General features: G+C 36.6%; 1 protein-coding gene across 2 annotated transcripts in view; it reads left to right on the top strand.

Moving 5' to 3' along the window:
• Positions 1-20,549, top strand: part of bmpr1bb (bone morphogenetic protein receptor, type IBb) — a 47,460-nt gene that overhangs the window by 3,796 nt on the left and 23,115 nt on the right. Inside the window, exons 2-3 of one of the 2 annotated variants that reach the window (XM_024299107.2) lie at positions 2,022-2,166; positions 2,279-2,344. The exons of the other annotated variant lie outside the window; for it this stretch is intronic. The gene's annotated coding sequence lies outside the window, so the exon portion shown is untranslated. The remainder of the gene's footprint in view (positions 1-2,021; positions 2,167-2,278; positions 2,345-20,549) is intronic. 2 annotated transcript variants of the gene reach the window in all.

The raw sequence follows: 20,549 nt of genomic DNA, 5'->3' as shown, positions 1-20,549 counted from the left end.
TGTCTTGCTCAAGGACACTTTGACACATGGGGAGGCAAAGTGGGAACAGAACCTGTGATGTTCCAATCAGAGGTCGACCGCTCTACCTCTGGACCACTTTCAGCTGTATAAAGCTAATGATTAAAGTGCCACTTTTATTCAACCCTTTCTTTACACTCTCTTCCACTAGCGTGTAGCATGTCACATGCTAACAAAAGTCTTGCCAATAAAAGTCCAACAAAATTGGAGACATCCAGCTTTACAGTTTTGAGCCAGATCCCAGCTCAGGCGAAGAAAATGAAGACGTTAATGGATCTATTTGTCTGCATCCAAATCATAACAGAGTAAGGAGACTTGACCCATCCCATGGCAGCGTGTCACAAACCCGAGCTTTTTCAAACAGCAGGTTTTCGTCTGGTCCTGATCCAACACGATTTGAATATAGAAGTGTCCAGAAACACAATTTTATTCTTAAATTATCTGACACATGTCCTCCATCATGAGGAAAACGCTACGAGAACATGCTAAAAACACCAAAAATGTAATTTCCATCGGAGTGGGATGTTGGTCTTCAATCATCCAAAAAGCACAATTGAGTAAATTATTCTGGTAAATGTCAGTCACTGCAATATTTTACATTCAACTTATTATAAATGGAAACTGCTTGCAAACCAACAGTAGCTACTTTTAGCTGACTATACTTGTCATTTATAGCCCGTTTTCTTCACATCTCAGAATGGTTTCTCCTTTCCACCTAAACCTTCTTTGATTTTCTAGTTCATAAAAACCACAGATACAGCATCAAAAATGCTTTTTTTTTAAAAAGGTAATTGTTATTTAAAATATCAAATCATGACATGAGTAGGGAAAAAAACAGTTTTTCAGACAAAGCTAAGAACATCACAGCAGTCAATCCAAGCTGAGCGCAACAACTGTATAATTATTAAGTCACTTTTTTTTTTTTTTATCAGAAGACACTAAAGTGTTTGATGAAAATCTCTTTTAAAGAAAGCAATGGGCTTGTCACAACAAGACTCATCATAAACAACCAAATATGCTGACACAGCTGCTCTATAAAACCTGTGCATTGTTTGCTCCGCTGTTGGTGAGCAGCTCTGTGGAAAAATAGAGCTCTCTTTCCAGTGAGGACAATAGCAGCCTGTTGTGTGGGAGAGGCTCAGCCAGGCTCCTTCTGCGACAGTGACCTGCTGGCCGCAAAGTAAAGACAGCCGAAGCCAAGCATCAGTTTGACTTGGAGAGTAACTCACACCCAGAAAGAATGTCAAGAATCTGTGTGTTAAAGTTCGCACTGTATCGCCATCTGCGTACGGATCCCGGCAAATAAAAGACAGCTGTGTGTCAGTGTGGGAGAGTGCAAGTTTGTTTTTCTAAAGATAAAAAAAAATAGAAATAGTTATTTTTTAGTGATGATCATTAACTTATTATTGGTTTTGAGGATATTCAACAATACAAACCAGCATATTTTCTACCACAGATGTGGATTAGGCAGGTAGCAGCATCTTAATTCATAATTTTGCTTTAATGTCACATTTTAGGACACGAGACCACCCAGAATCCCAGCAAAAGTCACCTGCTTTGACCAAGATGCATCCCTCTGCTCTGTATTAGAACACTACTACAACACATTTATGGAGATAATGTGCCAGAAATACTGACATCTGTCTGACAGAGCTGAGATTTCTGAAACTTTTTTTTCTTTTTGGAGGAAGATGGAGTTCCTTCTTTCACTTTATTCCAAACACATCACCATCATTTCCTTTGAAAGGCTGCTCTTTGAACGATACGATCTGAAACTGCTTTGCTCTGAATTTTTTTTTCGTATTCCAAAACCGTGCCCAAATCTACGGAGGAACCCCCCACTTGTCAGGTTCCTCTGACACCGAGTGCCACTCGGACTGTGAGAAGAGACGCGGAAACGCTCACAGATGAAATCAATTTCTGCCTTGCTCGTGTTGTTCCTGTTTCTCGACCCTTGATGACAGACTGTGAAATGGGTTTCAGATGTGCGTTTCTTTCCGTAGATTCGGAGGAGTCCAGAGGGCGTTCAGATTCATGCCTAAGGAGACGGGCTGCGAGGAAATGTGTTGTTATCAGAGCTTTGCGTTTTGGGAATAGAGGAAAACGAGGAGGGTGCTCCAAAATCTGTAGAGGCTTTGATCGTATCAGGTGAGATCACCGTCAGAATGACACGCTGCTCACAATAAAATTATGATTTGGAAATACTTACTTATTTTCTGTATTCTTTTTCTTTTTTACTTCAAACCTTTGTTTTGTCTAGGAACAAGCTCCCAGCATACTCTCAGCTTTGGCATCAGCTCCAGAATTGGGGAGCCAGCCAAGCCAGGTGACAGACTCACATCAACGCTTTATAAAAAGGGGTGTAACATTGGATTAAAAAAACACGTGTTACACAAACAGAAACTGACTCCTCTAGCTGTGTGTTGCATGTCAGATTGAAGGGGGTGTTTGTTTTATATCTGTCAGCGTGTCTATTATTTTATTACAAGGGAGGGTACATTTTTGACAGCTGTTCTTTTTCTTTAAGTGCACATGGTTTTTAAGGCTTTTAACCGTGATACAAGACGTTTTCTTGGGGAAAGCTATACTGTTTCTGGTCCCCACAGAACTGGAAAAATCAGATTTAAAACCAGGATTAATCTCAAATGCTGGATACACATCGGGTATGTGTGGCGCGTTCAAGAACGCTTTGACATTTCACATCAAGAGCCACTGTAGGTGGCGGACTAGTGCTAGAAAACAGTAGAAAAACAAACAAGAAAAAAGGATGAAGCTTCCTTTCTGCCACTCCCTGCTTGTCCGCTGTGTGAACACCGACTGGATACGCGTTCTTGAACCCGCCACATGCAACAGTGTGTAAATACCTTTTAACTTTTGCAGCTAGTTTTGTACATAGAGCCTGTCGACCGACTTAAAATTGGTATTGCGAAGCAGGAAGGAGATTTTGAATGTTGGAGCCAGAAATGCGAATACATGGATTTACGTAGACTTTTTATTGAAAGTGGCTCTAATGCGAGTTTCTCAGGCCGTTGTGATTGCATGTCAAAGCTATTTTGAAAAATTGTAACCATAACGGCTTCAAGTAAGCATTGTTAGTTATTGTCATGGCTGTATTTCTTGTTGTGCTTCGTAAAAGACAACAAACGAAAGGAAAGTCAAATGTTTCCTGTAATAATTACTTAGGGTTAGGTTTAGTCTGGCCTGATCTTTACGATTGAGAAGCAGCTACTGCATCTGTTTTCTCTACTTGCAGTACCGTAGCACTTATATCCAACTTTGCATTCATATTTAAAAACTCTTTAATGTTGTCATATTGATTAGGAGCCTCATTATCCAGCCCTGGTGGCCTCTTTGCTGCAGTTACAGTTGCTGCAGACTCGATGCGAACACGCGTCCTGCCTGTCAGAGATTCCTCTGCTCTTTCAATTATCTTCCAGGGCGAAATCTGAGCAGGCTTCATCGGTCACTTCCTCTTTAGCTCGCTGGTTTGATCTAGTCGGAGAAGAGACCAGCTTCTCCTTCCAGGCTTGTTTCTGAGAAACCTCTGAGAATTTAGAGGAGAAGCAGGATCGGATTACAAGTAAGGAGGTTAGCTGCTCGGTAACCTGCTACGCCCTGAGTTGTTATTGCAGGTGTTCAGCTGCAGTTCCAGCTGTTAATTTCCTCCAAGGAGAGACACATGTGGGACCGGAGTCTGTTTTTAAAGCTTACATACAGGTGCAGACTTGCACAATATCACACAATCCATAGACTGCTGTTTATCAGAGGATAATTCAAGAGATTTGACCATGTTCTTAGTTTGTATAAATAGTTATTTAGCTATTGATTGTGGCCTACTGTGTTGTGTATTTAAGGAAACACTCAAAAAGCTTCATTTTAGCCACAGGAAGTTAAGTCTTAGGGGGGTTATTCTTTTGACCCACTAGTTTTCCCAGAATTTTATTTCTGTCTCATTACATAATAAACATTACAGGATTTCTTTTATCCAAAGTGCACTGATTTGGTTTGACTTCTTTGAAAAAAGGGCAATTCCTGCATTGTAGTATGCAAACTTGTCGGATTTATTTTGTCCCTGATTTTGCACAAAAATACTAAAGGTCTGAGCATTGTTGTTTAAAATTGTGCTCACAATGATAACATATTAATAGGTACTCTGGAGTCAAATTTAGGCATAGAGAGCTTTTCTTAATTCATGATTTTTTTTCTGTTGTTTGTTGTCCAAAGGGACAAAATCAACAGATATAAACCTGAAGGCTATTTTTATTTGGTTTGAGAATTATGGGTTAAGCAGGTTAATTTGTCACCATTTGAGTTTAACAACAAAAAAACACTTTTGTTTTCGTGTTTAAGTAGAGAACAATTTCAGGTCATTTTGGAGCCAAAGGGGTTTGATGCATATTTGCATCAATAAGCATTAATGGGTTAAAATATAGTACACAGCAAATTTTGTGTACTTGCATTTTTGCAATCACGATGTTTTTATTTACAATGAAAAAGCCTGTTTTTGCACAATTGAAAGTTTTTTTGCTTCTCTAAAAAGTCCTGATGTTGAGAGCAGACCACCTTTAAAACCTGTGTTTCACTCCATAAAAGGACTGTAAATTAAACAGTCGGATATTCCTAACTGGACAGTTGCATCCTCAGGAGTGCATGTTTAGGAGAAATCCCTAAATGCAAAAGCAGAACTTTAACCTTCATAACACGTCTTTACAACTGACAGCATGGAAAAAAACCTTCCACACAAGCATTTGGGCTGGTCAGAGAAATAAAAAGCGTAATTTAAGCTAAATGGAACACACGACTTTTAGCCAACAAAATCATCACGCTTTAGCCTTTGCGAGTATGGAAACCTTGGTCATTAATCACAGGCAAGTGGGTCCCAGTCACACCAACATGTTGATGCAGACAGAACCATCCTTTTGAAGGCTCTGATCTTGGATAATATGGACAAACAAAGGCTGGTTGACATCAACTTTTGCTTCGCCACAATTGTTGTGTGCTTTAGTAAAGTTCAAAAGGTTCACTAAAAAGAGAAATCAATTTCTAGAATCTCCGTTTTTGCACGACTATCAATTCAAGAGTTAATTTTGATGGCACTGGTTTTTTTGTGTTGTCCCAAGTGATTTCTGCTATTTTTGTGGCTGAATATTTGTAGTCCCTTTAGTATTCTTGGAGTAAAAAAAAGTGAATAACTCTTAAGTCTTGTATAGCTTTTTAGAAGGCTTTTGCTTTGTTTTGAATCAGCAGATCAGATAAAATATATCATTTTATTTAAATAATCAAAGATTTTATGTCCTTTTCATCTATTCTTCACATCTTTTATGCTACATTCACACCAGGTATGTGTAAGAATTCTCTGAATGTACTTGAAGGCGCTTTTAGCATGTGGTGTTCACACTGGACTGTCCCACTCCTATCCAATAGATGCCGGTTTTGTACTAGACCCCGAAAATAGACTTAAAACTTGTGCATCAAAGTGTGAACGGGAGAGTATTGCACACCAGTTCATTCCACATGGAGTCATCTTTGTGTCTTTGAACATGCTTGTTTAGCTCTCCATTTCTGCCTTTGAGCTTAACTTACTGTATCTTTCCTCCTGTTTAATTCCTTCATGGTGACATAATTTCAAGCATTGAATCACTTCTCATATCATTGCATCATTTCATTCCCTCTGTAGTTTTTCTTTAAAATCATAAATTAGATTTACAGGCTTATGAAGTGTGTTTTCACATGTTAAGTCACTGCAGAAACCCAAGCAGGCAATATTTCTACCGTCTAGTGATGCAAGTTTATATCGCGGACTCGGTGTAAATGGAGTTCTTCATCATTCTGATTTTCTTAGTCCACCGTGAGTTGAATGGATGGTTCACTGCATCCAATCGTTTCTTCACCCACTGTCTGTGGACATTAGACACAGTGTGATGGGACATCTGTTTCTCTGTCTTTGTCGTGATTCATTTGTGTCTGCACGTATTCCCCTTTGCAATAGATCTTCCAAGGCAAATTAATGCTATGTGGCTTGTTTAACCGATTGCGCTGTGGCCATGTTGCACTCTTTGATTCTGACATTGGACCCAACATGAAAAACCTCATCTAGGGAATCTGTCACTGAAGGATGGGAAGCAAGAGTTTTATTATCAATACATCTAACTTTTACTTACAACCGCAAAATGAACTTTAGCTTTTTCATGGTGGGATTGTTTTTGTAAGACTTAATCTTAAAGAATTGGATTAAAATTCCGCCGATCTTCTGCTGGTATAGGAGCTCTACTTGTCTTCGATGATGGCGGTTTTCTTGCAGTGAATTTAGGAAATGTAGAATGTTCCTATTAACATGCTAATTTTAGCAAGTATATGGAAAATTACTCCTTATTGAAATCACATGAGCATTCTCAGACATTTCTTTCCAAATGTGTTTCATCTACGTCACATTTTTTCTTATAAATGTATCATTATCGGGGACTTAAATGTACTTTTAGATGCTAAATTTAAATCAAAATATGAACAATATATTTTAAATCTTAATATAAATATTAAAAAAAGCACATTTGGAAATAAATGTCTAAACTGTTGGTACATTTTTACCTCATCAGCAAGCTGTTGTTAATATTAGCACATAATATGTGATTTCATCTCATCCTATTGAAGCTATTAATTATCTTCAGTATTTCCACAGTGAAGTGAGTCTAATTTTGTCTAATTATTATGGTGTCAAATGTTTCCATACTTTTTATGCTACTTACCTAACAGATTCGGCTGAAGTCTTTCTGCTCCTTAACTGTCAGGATGGGCTAAAGAACCGTTTTTAAAAGGATAATAGCTATAAAGTTCTATCTAGGACCGCACAACAATCCACGACCTACTTCCTTCAAGGAGATAGAAAAAAGAGATGGAGAGGAACTCTTCATGACCTAAACCATTTAACCCCATACATTTTGTTTTTGGCATTTTTAGCACAGATTTTGGACCCTACTACTTATAAATTATCTTTTGCCTTAAAAGAAATAAGTGGAAAAGTCACAGATCAGTTTTTGCAATCAAAAATCAATCGTAGATCATTAAAGACCTACCCCAATGAAATTGTGTTTTTGGTAACAAGTTCCTCATGTTGGAGGACATATAGGAAATAATTTAGGATTAAAAAGGCATTTCTTATTATTTCTTTTTTCAAATCGTGCTGTAGATGAAAACCCAGTGTTTGAAAAAGCTTGGGTTTGTGACAGAACTACTGCCATGGGTGGAGCAGAGTGTCCTTGGATGCTTCCACTTGCAGATAAATAGATCCAGTAATGTTTTAATTTTCCTCATCTGAGCTGCCATCTGACTTAAAACTGTATAGCTCTATTGCTATGCTAATATTAGCTTGTGCTTGTGAGGTGCTACAAGCTAGCGGGACTTTTATTTAAGTTTACCTTATAAATACTGCAACAGTTGTTTATTTTAGGCCAATCGCAAAAATAATTTATCATTCAGCTTGATGCCCACTGGGCAGGTTACCATTAGTGGCACAGTTACAACTGACTCCATGAGTTGTAAAATGGCATTTTTTTTTTTTTTTGCGCTTATTCTCACTAAAGTTCTGGTAGCTTCTGCTCTGAGAGGATGACATCATTGGTTTCAGGTTGCCCAACATAGCCTCAGTTCCCAGAGGTTGAGTGGAGACCAGGAGGCTGGATCCTTGCAGGAGCAGAAGCTCCTCGGCCCCTTTCTGTCACACGCTCCTGCTTAAACACTCACATAGACTGACCTCTTTGCCACCCCACTCTGAGTTTGGAGGGTTGTTTTTTTGGCTTGATGAACGTGTACTCACTGATTTGCCAGATGTACTTCCCCCTTTTAGCAGATACTTTGTATTGTTGAAGAGTTTTACTAAAAAGTGTGAAATACTTAATATGTTCACACTGGGATAAATAAAGCACAAAATGTATGATTTTTATTTTGTAATTTTCATACATTTGTTAGGACTACAGCCACAAAAAAACACAAAAAATGACTTAAAGGCAAGTAGCTTTGTTGTGATTGTTGAAACTGAATGAGATGCCGTATAGCTAAAAATGCAAGAGTGGAATTACACTTTTTTTGTCATCTTTTGGGCCATATTTGAACCCATTTGAATTCTTTAACTAATCAGGACATATCACGTGTCTCCTCTGTCAGCCACTTTGTCACCGATCTGTTTTAGTTGTTCATGATCGCCTGCAGAGTTGACCCCGTCCACTGTAGCAGTGGGGTGCTGCTTCCCTCTGTTCTTGTGTTGTTTCTTCTATTCCCTGCATACACACACCTGGTGATGACAATCAAGTGATGAGCACACACACATACGCCCTAAAGTAGTATCAGATAAAAAAATACAAACATCAGATATTATTCTAAAAGGCTAAGTTGTAAATACATGAATCATGTTTTTCACACATTTTTATGACTATGACATTGAAAAGTTAACACTAAAGGTTTGACTGCAAGGTTTTACATGTAATCCTGCATTGATCCGTGCTAGACAGGCTGTCTGATGAACTGACAAACCACTGTACCTATGGGCACACAGCCACACTGGCTACATGCCTCACCACATCTAACTTTAGAAGCAAATACAAGCGAAATTCCAGTCAAAGCCCATTTGTGGCGAACGTTAACACTCACAGCACAGTGTTCATGTCTGGCCGAAAACATTAGAACGCCCAAAACGCCATTTTAGCTCATTTCATGTGATGTATGTCAGTTAGATACTTTATTTTATGTTCATTTTTATTAAATATTAATGCATTCAGTTCAGTTGTATTTGAAGCTTTTAGGTAGATACTGTCTTTCCATTAGCTTTTTTGAGGAGTTGATATAAATAAACTCTTCCCTAGTGAGATAAATGTTTTCGTTTTAAAGTTTTAACTCACCAATTTTCCATCTTAGATGGCAATTTTCTAAAAATGATTTAACGTATTTCATTTTGCTTGCTGTTTAACATTAAATTTTGATATTAATATGTATTAACTGCATCTTTTATGAGTTATCTTTGTAAGCTGGAGTTAAATTAAGAGGCTAAAAACCTGCAGTTCATTCTATGCACAGTTCCTCATCCTTATGTGTGAGTCAGAAACCCAGTTCTAAGCACATTAATTTGTCACTTTTAAAAACACTTTTTTAAAAGGCAAATCATTGTGAACATGTCTGTCAAAGCTCTAAAAAGTTTCCAAAATGCTCCAAAGTTGTGAAACCGTGATGGGAGTGGTTTGCTTTGGGTATTTTGTTAAAAGCAGTAATCAACACCTCATTGTAAAGTGTCAAAAAGCACTGAAGGAATTGTGATGAAGAATTTGTGAGGCAGGATGACATGCATAGTTGTAATTTGCTGAAAGCTACTGTACGGAAGCTTAAAGTCCAACTCCAGCAATCCCCGATCTTTTAATTTTGACTCTGCAGTTTTTAGCTAAAATCCCCAAAAAACTTTTTATGGCATATTTTATGATCAGTGGCAGTAGCTCATTAGAAGTAGAATTGTGGGTGGGACTATGAGCTTGGAGAAACCCCGCCCCGTCGCCAAGAGCTCTGTTTGAGCACTGTGAGCTTATAGCATCAAGCTAGCATTAGCTTTTTCTAGCTTCTAGTTTTCTGATCCAATGCAATTTGAATTAATAAATACTCAGAATCACAGTTTTAATAGGAAATTATTTTAATAAGTCCTGTATTATGAGAAAAATGCTAAAAGAATATGATAAAAACACAAAAAGATGACAAACTTTTATAAGTAAACTTCTATGAACATTGATTGCTTTGAAATCTAGAAGTTTGCTTGTTAGAAAAATCAGTAACACAAAACCTGACATTTAATGTTAATGACCTCAGTGACCAACAGATTCCCTACTGCCCTATGGGTTGAATTTCTAACAGTGTAATGAAGCAGGTCTGACAAAACAAAATATATTTTCAGTAAAAGTAAAGGCAACAAAGCAATCTCCCTTCTGTATGTGCATCAAATGATGGACGGGCAGATGGAGAAAGAAAGAAAGACATGGACACTGGCTGGAGTGTGGCTTTAACTGACAGTTCAAACGTATGCCTGCATTCTCGCTTTGTTCCGTTAAATCACAGTTGTGGCAGATGCAGGACAGAGAGGCAGCAGCTGTTTTAGTCTGCTCTCCAGTTTCAGCCTCTGGCACTGCTTGTGCTCTGGGGATGGGCAAAGGGGGCACGTTGTTGAGTCTTACCAGTGTTTGTTCTCTGGGGGTGGGCACAGAAAGTCCTCAGACCGGTGCACAAACAGTATTCCTGGCATCGGAAGACAGGGATTTAGCCGAAAGTGTCAAACGGGGCAGTGGTCACAAGACATAACATGCAGCCGATTGTTGTCCCATAGGACCCATGGCGCCATTATGTATTCTAACCATGGAGTTTGCAGTGAACTTACATTTTTTAGAGAAAACAAATAAAGGGCATAGCTTCTGTAATTTTAAATTCAAAAAGGTTAGACCTAGTTGGGGACTTTCTGCAAGAAAAATGTTGAATTCAATAAAATAAAAATGTGGCGGTCACAGTTGTGATATAGGTGAAAAATGTTGCCGGGAATGTTATTTTGCTCTAATTATTTAATGAATGTTTACGGGTATTAATGTAACCTTAGGTGGGCCACTTTGCTAACACAACAGATAATCTCAGATAATGTCTAAAGTCACAGATAAAAATTCTGAATTGTAACAATGATTTTTTTATTTTTTATTTTATGTCCAATAATTTCTCATAAATCTGTTGAGACTTTATCTTAAAGGTTTGTAGTGACAGTTTTTGTGGAGTCCATCCACTTGGTAATTCATTTGTGGTCTAACTAGATCAGAAGAGCTTGTCAAATAAATAAATAAATAAATACAATTTCCACTTTTTTGAAGTAACAAACATTAACTCTTTAATTGCCATCTAACCCAAACAATAGAGCACATTAAGAAAACAAATTATTAAAAATATTGATCATGTGTGTATTACTGAATTCCCCAAAGCCAATAGGCAACAAAAATATATATTTTTTCTTGGTTTGGTAGTTAAAGGATTAAAAAAAGTTTTTAATAGTAGACTCGTCATGATTCATTTATAATATTTTTGGAAGTCGGTGACAAGTTTCTATCTTTTGAAACCAACCTCTGGTGGAAAATATAACACTAATCTTCACTTCACTGTCTGATTTTTTTTTAATCTTTTGGGTCAATTATTGAGTAATAAATGAGCCCCATAAAAAAGTCTGTTTTTTTAAATAATGAATATAATTATCTAGTAGAATGTCGTGTCTTTTGTATTTTTAGTCTTGAACCCCTTGTCTATGGTTGCATGTGATGAGGTTCTGTCATAGCTGGGACCGCTCGGTGTTGTCTTCCTCCCTGTCAGCAGTCAGCAGGACGGTTGCTCTCAGCGATGTGCACTTACAGTAAATGAAGGCGTGATGTTTCAGAGATGGGTAGCATTTCCAGTATTTATTGACTGCTGTGAGGCGGCACTGGATGACACTGCATTCAGATACATTAGCGGTGGAGGGAGACTTGACAGGCTATCAGACGAAAACACTGGATTGAGAGAAGTGAGGGCAGATGTTAAGACTTCACCTAGCTCGTAGTTGGACACGGATGCATCGATCGCCGTCGCAGTGCTCTCCGAGCTGCTTCCTGTGTTTTCATTGGGCTATCATTGGAAAAGAGCAAACAACAACGTCAAGGGGAAAGGCTGCTGATAGCTACCCATCTAATGTGCACTGATCCCCTTGGAGCAAGATGGACTAGAATACCTAAAAATGTATCTGCATGCCACTAAAAACCACTCATAGAAAAATAATTGGACAATTACCCAGTGTGCTCTCTGGGAAACCATAGATCACACAAACAAAAAATGGATTTTACCATCTTTGGCATTTAATTACAGGTTATTTTATGCTGAGAAAAGCTGTTTTGTTAATATTCTTAAAATTGTTTAAACATGTTGCATTTCTATTGATCAAATAAACTGTGACCCCATTAGCTAGTATTGTTTGATTTTACTCAAAAAATGATCATGCAAAATGTTTATTTTTGGCACTTATTAGCTTCCATATAACTATATTTTGTTTGTTCAAATTAGTCTAACATTTATATGCTGTGTTTTAGAGCTGCACAATCTTTTATTAAAGTATGGTTGCAGAAAATAGGTGGATGTAAAACTGCTCTTTTGGCTGCTCTATTATGTATTAATACAAACAAAATAACTCAGTTTGAAGTTGGATGAAAGCAGATTTTGTGTCCTAAGTTTGCCTCATAGTTTTCTTCTCTGTCCAAGACCGTAGTTTAAAATTTCAGTTTGTTTTTTAGCTAATTATATCAAGATATAATGTTGTTGTTTTCTTCCACACAGAAGGATTTCTGATGCAGTGCAAAAGTGGATGATGAGAATTGCAGGTTCCCTGCAGTCTTGGCAGGGCAAACCTGTTTCTGGTTGGCATGGCGACCCAGAGCTCATTTATCAAATGGGCTCATTTTCCTTTAATTAGGAAGTGCGGTTCTTCGTAGGAGCTCTGAAATCAGTGGGAGAAGTGAGTTGCTTGGCTTTTATTCATGTACTGCACACATACTGGAAAAGCTGACACCTGCTCTTTAGTTATTACCAACTGCTCTCAGAAGCTTTAAAAGGTATTTGAACAGCATTACACTGGACTGTTTGATATTTTTTATATAGTAATTGCTTAGTTGTGCTCTTCATATGAAATTTTTTAAATAGGATTTTACTGTTTGGAGCTTCCCTTCACTTATGTGATGATGTAAAGATACAAATTCCTGAATTATATACTTTTACAATTGCAAATATTGTTAGGATTTCAAAAAAAGACATTAGGATTTCTATTGTGGGGGGATAGAAAACCACATTAGATCTTCAACATTTTTTAAATTGCTCACATCTGTCTAAAATACTCACACTCAATGGGTGTTATTCATGCACAAGGGTGTGGGAGAGAAAAAAAAAAGGGTGTTCGCTGTTTTGTTTTCTTTCAAGCCTCGGTGCATCTGCCTGGTTTGATTTATTTTTCTCATAATCATTTTATTCTTTCATTTTAGGTTTTACTTTTATCTGTGGGATTTATTAGTTTTTTTTCTGGATAAATCTGTGCAACACAATGCTTTTGGTGGAGCTTTGATGTACTTCAATGTAATTTACAAAAGCTGGAACAGTGCAGCTGAACTGAGACACATGACTCACTGGTTTCTACAAGTTTCATTCCAAATTTAAAGCCAACTCCAGAAGTACCAAATGTTGCAATTCCTCTAATGACCACTGGAGGCTGGTTTAAGAAATTCCTATTTTAAAAAGTAAAACTTTACACCTGATTTAAACGTATATTTTGCCTAGTTGCAACTTTTTTCATATTTGTTGTCTTAATTTCTATTTATAGCAACCGTGAGGGAGAGAATTTGATTGGGAAATCAGATATTTTGACACCCACTCTACTGAAAATTGTGTTAGTTTGAATATTTCTTACTTATTTCTAATATTTAATGTTAACTTGAATATTTCTTACCAATTTTGTTGTACCAGTAATGCTAGGTTGGCGTGTAAGCTAATAGAAGAGTGTAAACAAATGGATGATGGGAAATGGGTACAGTCTTACTCTGTGAAGTTTGAAGGTGAATTTCTGATGCACTTTTGCTACACGACACAGGTTTATTTTTTATTCTTTTGGCTAAAAATGGCATAATCATAATTAAAAGACCACTGAGAACACTTTTACAATAGATGAAGTGATGATTGGAGAGGAACTTTAAGGTTTCTGAACAAGGATGTAAAGAAAAATAGACTAAAAAGTAGGGAAAAATAATTGCTAGCAATAAAAAATAACTTTAAAACTTCTCTTTTTTTAAACCTACTTTTCACAAAAGCCCTCCTCAGATGAAACCAAGTTTGAGTTTTCCACATAAATGGAGTCATACAGTCAATTGACTGCAGTTTGTGCTTTCTTACTGTAGACCTCATGCCACTCACAGACACAAAATAGCTTTCAACAGCTCTTCAGCTAAGAGAGGGGCGTGGGTAACATGGAAAATATTCACCATAGACGCCCTCCCTCCCTCCTCATACTCCCCCTTTGTCACACTCCAGCCACACAGGCCAGATATTTTAATCTAAATCAGTATACTGAACCAACCCCTACTATTTTTGTATCCAAACCCTATTAATCAAAATGGTTAGATTTGACTTAATAACCGTAGTTTATTTTGGGAATCTATGGGCAGTTATTCAATCCCTACCTGTCTGTGTGAACTGGTCCATACAGAGCTGCATATATGCAGCTGGAAGCTGTTCTAAGGGCTAGACTGGATTCATGCCTTCGTTTTATTACTCCGTTTGGGACAGAGAACTCTTTAAAATGGCTCCTGTGTGCCAGTGCCATAATAAATTATATTCTAGCTTTTTTTCTTCTTCTTATGTATACCCAGGAGATAATTGTTCAGATTGTTTTTTTTCCCCTATTTTAGTATTTTTAAAATGAGAGAAAATCAAAATTGACATTGAAAAGACAACATTTTTCAAAGTATTGACTTTACATCGGTGTTGTGCAAGGTTCTTCTAAGTTCTAATATATCATGGATTACTTCCTAATGATAATTAAGAGTATTTTTTTAAATGATCATTTTACTGTCTCAAAACTGTAAATCTCTATTTAAGTTTTTGTCTTTTTTTGGAATACCTGCAAAAGGGGAGGGTTAAATCTGAAATGACAATGTTCTGCAGAGCATTTTACATTTAGATAAGATGCAATATGGTTGAATATTAACTAGTGTAAATATGGTTTATTTATTTATTTGGTATAGTAAAAAAAAAGAAAAACAATGGAAGAATCAACCCTCAATTAGGTCACTTAAGGTCATGAGAATGAAAAGTTTTTTGCTTTAAAGAAGCGAGAAACAGAAACCAAAAATACAGCCTGAGACACTAAAGCAGACTTAATGTTTCCTAGTAAAAGCATGATAAAACTATTACACATGTTAACCTGTAACAATAAGACAAGTAGACACTGACTTAGTGAAAAATAAGAGTTGATAATCTTATTAGGAACCCAAAAAACAAAGGAAAAGGTGGGGTCTATGAAACGAAATATACATTTTTACTAGATAATTCTTTTGAAATGACTTTTAAAAAGATTACAATGATTCACCACCGACAGACTAAAGACATAATTGACATATTTTATATTTAATGATACAAACCTAAGAACTTGCTAAATAATATTGATGACAGATTTCTAAAAACAACCGACCACCCAACTCAACCAACCAACCTATTTACCCGTCCGACCAACCAACTGACCGACCCAACCCAACCACTCACTCAACCACCCAACCCACCAACCAAACAACCCAATTCCAACCCAACTCAATCCTAATCCATCCAAAATCCAAAAAAACAAAACAAAACACAAAGACCACTTTCGGGGTCAGAGTTTCAAGATGCATCCATTTCTGTATTTTTTTGTTATCTTGATGAACATTTGTTTCTTCTGTAACTCTTGTGCTATGTTGATGTTGAAAGGGGGTCATCTGGACCCCATAAGACTATGCACTGACATCTTTTTGTCTTCAATGATTTTTGATTTTCACTGGTGTCCATGGCGGATGTGAAATCCTGTCCACCTCCATCCACATTTGTCATGGGATGGAAAACACGTCAATGTAAGGCTTGGGTCATCTGGACCCCATAAGATACCACAAGGGTTAATTAAAGTGCTAGTTAGTTCTAACAGTGAAATAACCCCAACTTCCTGTTTGAGGTAGGTTTTAAAACAAAAACAAACTCGTTAAGGCCAGTTTGTAAAGTATCCACAAGGTCATTTTTTCACCCAGTAGTTGTTTAATATCCATAGCAACTGAACTGGGAGCTATATGTCATAAACTAAATAACTTTTTAGGTCAAAATTCTACTGAAACAAAGGTACAGTGAAATTGAGTTTCTGAATTTTCAGCTCCCCCACAGTTTTTGCCATGTTCCATCTACCATCATGCTGGTTTATCATGGATGTTTACCTAATTTTGGGACGGTAGTTCGGGGATATAATATCCACCAAAGATGGTCATAAACACAGAGATGGAGAGGTGACTTCAGATTGACCCAATACAAACTAGGGGTCACATGACAGACCTTATCTGTCTTAACAGTCAATGATTCCAATTACCTTAAAATTACAATTACAACCTCAGGAGAAGGTAAATTCAACCCACTGTATCTTTTCATTGAATGAAATGGAATAAAAGTTGGCATGGAAATAGCTCAGGTCACACATTTACTGATTTTTTTATTATTTTTTTTAGAAACTCTTCTTACCACTTGGTTTATTTGCAAAATTCTTCAGAAATTATTTCAGATAAAAAGATCACTTAGATTATTTTAGAGTCACTGTAATAACTTATATCAAAGTAAAATTTGAACGTATGTTATTTTTAAGTTCTCTGCCAAAACAGATTTTAAAACAAGTGAATCCCAAATTTTTGAGGAACTTTCATAACAAAGATTTTACAGTTTTTACTAAGCAGGAATCATGAATGAAGCCCTTTGTCTTGGTCCTTTGTTCCGAGGTGCTGTCTGTTGAACTGTTGTGTCTGCTCATTATTCTGCTCCCAACACATGTGGTCACGTATTTACATTCCATGTTTTTCCCACATTTTCATTTCTTTGACCCTGCAGCAGTCCCATTCTGTGAGTTATTTAGCACTTCAATGGGCGGCACGACTAATTTGAGTGAGGGACAGGTGGAGTTGTTCTGGAGCAATCAGTCTTGTTTGAGTTGGGGGTGTCTCACGCTCTGCTGCGGCTCTTTTTGCTTTTGCACCGGAAGGAGGGCATGAACTCTTGACACACCCGCACGTGGGGCCCTCTTGCAGCCTGTCAGACTTTAATACTACTGAAATTGGCAGAAATTTCACCGCCTTTAAGTATGACTATTTGAGTCTGAAATTGTCGTCTACATGTGGTAACTCTTTCTTGCTTTGCATTTTCAGAGAGTGGTAAGTTAGCACTTACAGACTGAGTCCTGCAGACACTGCAGAATATTGTAACAAGTGAGGTGTTGGGGTCACTGCCTATTACTTTTCCAGCATTTCTACGTAGTTTGACTGTAAAAAGAACCAATTAACTGGAACCATCTGGGTTTAAGATTTGTACTTTGTGTTTAAATTTTACCTTTGCTTTCTAATCTGATAAATGGGTTTTTTGCATTCAACTGTAATGAACTGCACCAGGGTTCACTTGCAAGCAAACTAAGATCCTTGTTTTTAGATCCATCAAAGTTCTCTAGTTGTAAATTAGCCTTTACACATGCTAAATGAAACAGATTATATAAGGAAACAAACTGTGATGTGGTTCAAATTTACCAGTGTTAATGAGCTCTTAAACTTTACTTTAAATAGAACGATTTTAAGTATTATTTGGTAAATGTAAATAAAAAAATAAGATTATAGTTTATTTACCCTTTATTGAATCGTGCAGCTTCTTTCCTTCATTTATTTCTGGCATTGAAACAAGACTTAAATCACAGCAGGCATCTAAAACAAAGGAATTATTTTTAATTAAACATAAAGTTTTGACTCAAATATAACAAAGTGCATTTTGTGGTGCTGAATGCTCACAACTTTATTCAACTTAGAATTCCAAACTGTACAATATTCTTGCTCGTAGCCAGAAAAGTCAGCATTTCTACTTGTCTTGCAGAAGGACTTGATCTCTCTTTAAAGCAGATATTCCCTTCAGCAGATACATTTTACTCTGATGAGGTAGAGCTAGTAAGCTAATAAGTTTGCGCTAATGTTAGTTTAGCTTAGTTTACTTAGCTAAGCTAAGTAAGCTAATCTGTTGTCAGCTTACTTATTTTTTTATGTTTCTTCCTTTCAAACTCCATATGTATGTTTTTATGGTACACGCAAGTCTTGCTATATCTTCAATAATAATAATTATTAATAATAGTTGACATAGTCGTGACTAATCGACTAATCGTGGCAGCCGTACTGTACAGGTCAATGAACAGGCTCAGACTGTTCATTAGTTTGAAATGTCACAACTTTCTTTGTTTTGGCCCTGGCATATCTGAATGATTCATTTCGGGGTAAGTCAATACCCCTCAGTCGACAAATGGTGCTTTCTGTTCATGTGGGAACACGTATTATACAAGAAGCCGAGGTAAAAGGTGGCCAGAAAATGAGCTGAAACATGGCAGTGAAGAAGCAAACATGTGGCTCACTGGCAGCCGGGCTGTTGACTATAAACGCAAAAGTCTCTGCAGAGATCCAGCTGGGTCTTCCCAGCGACCTTCAGTGGTCCAGACACATGGGGAAAAGCAAAGGAAAATGCTTTTGTTCTGCTGTTTTTGGCTGGTCTGTGCAGAATCTCCCTTTATTAATGAGTTTGACTTGAAAACTTGTTTCAAGTCCATTTTCTGACAAACATAACCAAACATTTCTGAAACACAGGTGGTTTAAAGTGAGCAGCTGTTCTATATTAGGACTATGTTGGTCTAATCGCAGCATTTTTTTAACTGTAGGTAAGTTGTTGACGAGATAACCACATCGTTCTTCAAAAACATTTGAGAATTGGAGGCTGAAAAAAAACTTTAGATCCAATAACCCCAAATCCATGTTTAAATCGGTGCACAGAGGAGCCACAGCAGGTTTGTCACCAAAGAAAATAAATGCTTTCAGGGCTACCTCACTCCCCAGGAAATGAAAGTACATGTTTGTATCAAATGTGCAGCTTTAGTTCTATGAGAAGGCAATAAAATCAGAAAGAATGGCAACAATAAAATAAACCACAAGAGAGTGCTTAAAAGCAGACCCCATTATTACTGTTGTTTGTAGTTTCAAAAGCTTTTGTGCAAAGATGAAAGGGATGTAAAGGCAGATCTGATGCTCTCCAAAAATTTATACTGAACATTTGTGAAGTTTGGAAGTTAATTATGAGTTTAAATGGAAAATAAAATAGTTTCATATGATCTGCAATAATAAAAGACTAATTGTAGGTTCATAATGTTATTGAAAGATGAGTAAAAAATGGATTTCTGCATGTTTTACACAATTTTTTTTCATTTTGCTATCTTTTTCTTTGTTTTTATCATAAAATAACGAAAGCTAAGATGTTCACAGATTAAAAATAGATAGATAAAAAGTAACTATTTGAAAAATTTGCTTCAAACTCTCTAAAAATTGAGTAAAAGCAGATTCAGATTTGGAATCAAAGTAAGTAAATAAGTCTAAAAACATACTTTTTAACTTGTCTTTAAGATGGCAAGAAGTAGTAAAAAAATAAATAAAGGGAAGTAAGAAGTTTATACTACGAGAGAGGTGTTTGTAGTTATATATTGTCTTAGGACTACAAACTCCTTCATATAACGGCTTCTTGATGTAAAACCTTGTCGCTATTGGAAAAAAAAAAACCTGAAGAGTGTTTTCTACTTTCTTGCTGTTTATTTATTTTAAGGCTCCTGTCTGAAGGGGAAATGACTAATAAAAATTGGCTTAAAGTTTTTGTGGTGTCCACTTTCTCAGCTGACATGATGTTACCAAGGCCTGATGTTTCTGAAAACCATCGAACAAGCTGGATATAAGTTAGAATAAGCAGTCAATCAATCAATCAATGATCCAACCAACCAATCAAAAGACCATTTATTTGTGTAAGCACATACTTAGAATTATACATAAAAGCGTACAGTTACTAAAAGTTTACCTGTGGAAAAGTTTTTATGAATGTTGAATCTCAAGTAAAACAACAGCTTTAAACTTGACTGAAGTCGAGTTTGTTTAACAATTGATGGAACGATGGTGGAGGTTAATATTTGCTCAGAGTGCTATAATTTTTAAGCATGCCATAAAACAGAAGTGAAAAAAGTGCAAACATAAATATAGCTTTAAGGATCACTTAAATCACTGTTCATTTTTGAGGCGTTAATGTCTCAAAGAACTGAGAAAAAACCTGAACCGAAGAAAAATGGAGATTTAGCTTTCTTTCCTTCTCCTGTCTGTCACATTCCCTCCATCAGTCTGTCTCTTTGTAATGGTATAAAATAATGTTATAAAAACATAACTCAATAATTTACATTGAATCAATTAGAATTGAGTTAGAAAGCGTCACAGAGGGTCATTGTCGCCACAAATTGACCACGGCTTATGACTGCATTTAGCCAATGGCAATCAAGAAATTGTACGCAGTTTTTAGAAAGTGCTGAGGGATGCATAATATTGATTTTATGACAGAAACCTGCAGGCTACATTTACCCACGAACCAGTCTTTGGACAGGCCCTCTTTGGGACATCATTTAAGCAATTATTCGGTTACTTTACATACTTGTTTTATCTTTTAAAGCAGCTGTTTTTTAAATAAATATTTTCACATTTGCTTATATAATTTTTTTAAATTTTTTTTAATCTCGTCTTCTTATTTTTATTATTTCAGTGATGTTTTTTATATTAAAATTCTGTAATTTTGCTATAATCAGGTAAAAAATGGTAAGAATAGAGACGTATGCAACTAGCAAAACTAAATCATAAATCGGCAAA

Source organism: Oryzias melastigma, linkage group LG12, assembly GCF_002922805.2.
Source record: "Oryzias melastigma strain HK-1 linkage group LG12, ASM292280v2, whole genome shotgun sequence".
NCBI classification, from domain to species: domain Eukaryota; kingdom Metazoa; phylum Chordata; class Actinopteri; order Beloniformes; family Adrianichthyidae; genus Oryzias; species Oryzias melastigma.
Note: the sequence above shows the minus strand (reverse complement) of the source record. Positions and strands in the feature narration are given on the sequence as shown.